Source organism: Carlito syrichta, unplaced genomic scaffold (genome assembly GCF_000164805.1).
Source record: "Carlito syrichta isolate Samal-C Ts95f unplaced genomic scaffold, Tarsius_syrichta-2.0.1 Scaffold67556, whole genome shotgun sequence".
Lineage (NCBI taxonomy): Eukaryota > Metazoa > Chordata > Mammalia > Primates > Tarsiidae > Carlito > Carlito syrichta.
This window is the reverse complement of record NW_007011652.1, coordinates 172071-174155: the sequence shown is the minus strand read 5'-3', so window position 1 is coordinate 174155 and position 2085 is coordinate 172071.

The following is a 2085-nucleotide window of genomic DNA, read 5'->3' as shown; positions in this document are numbered from 1 at the left end:
CTTCAGATGCCAGCCCGTGACCTTCGGGGTCCTGGGGTGGACTTCAGGGACAGAGCACCCCCACGATTTGGTTCGAGTTTTAAGGATTCTTTCTTTTCTTTTCTTTTTCTGGTGATAAGGCTCTTTGCTTTTCCAGATTTCCCAAAAGACTTCACAGTCCTCGTTCTAAATGTTTTTGGGAACCGGGTGTGGGGATTCACACCTGAAATCCCAGCACTTTGGGAGGCCCAGGCGGGAGGATCGCATGAGGCCAGGTGTTGGAAACCAGTCTGGGTAACATAGCAAGAATTGATCTCTACCAAAAAAAAAAAATTTAAAACTAGCCATGTGTGGTGGCGTGTGCCTGTAGTCTAGCTACTCGGGAGGCTGAGGTGGGAAGATCGCCTGAGCCTAGGAGGTTGAGGCTGTGGTGAGCCCAGGTGATCGTGCCACTGCACTCCAGTCTGGGTGAAAGAGTGAGACCCTGACCACCACCCCCCCCTCCAAATTAAATTAATTAAATGTTTTTTGGGAGGCATTTAGCTTAGTTTGCGGATACTTTGATGCTAGGAGGACTGAACATTGGGGACTGAAGCGGGGATAGCCCAGTAAGGGAAGGTGGGGATTCGGGCTTGGCACCCCAGTGAGTCAGAGTCTAGGTTTTCCCAGGATGGAGCAAGGAGGAAAGGTCACAGGAGGGACAGGGTTGGGGAACGTGTCTTAAAAGATGGAAGGTCGTGAGTGTTCTGGACCTCACCTTTCTCTTTCTTTTCCTTCCACAGATGAATTGGGTGAGTATCATGGGGCAGGTTTGTGGGGAGACTGAGGGGTCCAAGTGCTTGCAGAGGCCGGTCCTGGCCTTTCTTGTTCCTTGTTGCGGTGGGACTGTAGGGGGATTTGAACAAAGTGGTGCTTCCAAGATACCGAGCAGCTCTTGACACTTGAAGCACCTGTTAGCTGCCTTGCATGTTATGATAACGAGACTGTCATGCAGTCATCCAGTGAACTACAGTTACTGAGTACCAGGCACTGTTGCAGGCACTGAGGATGCAGCCATGAACAGAGCAAAGTGCCTGCCCTTGTGGAGCAGACAGTCAAGGAAGGAAGACAGAGGAAAACGAATCAGTGAACAAGATGATGTCAGATCAGGCTGTGAGGGGAATAGCAGGAAGAAAGGGTTGTCTTGGGAGGGCACATTCGATCAGGCCTTTCTGAAAAGATGAGGAGTGAACTGAGACCGGAGTTGGGTGTGGTGGCTCATGCCTGTGATCCCAGCATTTTGGGAGGTGCCGGTGAGAGGATTGGCTGAGTTCAGGGGTTTGAGACCAACCTGGGCAACTTGGCGAGACCTCATCTCTACAGTAAAATCAAAAAATTAGCTGGGCATGGTGGCACATGCCTGTGGTTCCAGCTACTTGGAAGGCTGAAGTGGAAGGATCGCCTGAGCCCAACAGTTTGAGGCTGTGGTGGTTGTAAGCATGCCACTGCACTCCAGTCTGGGCAACGGAATCAGACTGACTCCAAAAAAGAGCAACAACAACAAAAAGAACTGAGACCCGCAGGAGGAGAGGAAGCCAGCTGTGGCTGAATAGGGAGAAGCATAGACCAGGCAGTTAGGGGAAGGCGGGGCTCGGTGGGTGCCTGCAACAGAAAACAGGGTAAGGCAGGTGCAGGGACTCATGCCTGTCATCCCAGCACTTTGGGAGGCCGAGGCGGGAGGATTGCTTGAGTCTGGGAGTTCGAAACCAGCCTGGGCAACATAGCAAGCCCTCATCTCCACAAAATGTCCCCAGATTAGTGCATGCTCGTAGTCCCAGCTACTCGGGAGGCTGAGGCAGGAGGATCGCCTGAGCGCCGGAGGTCCAGGCTGCGGTGAGCCGAGATGGTGCCACCGCACACCAGCCTGGGCACCTTGGCGAGACTCCGACTCAAAGGAAGAAAGAAGTACTGGGAAAACGAATGGCGTGGGAAGGGTCTCAAGGTCTCGGGCTCTTCCTGGAGGGGTCACCGCCGGTTTGCTTCTCCCGCAGAGATCATCGACGAGTACATCAAGGAGAACGGCTTCGGCCTGGAGGGCGCTGCGCCGGGCCCGGGCGAGGGGCTGCC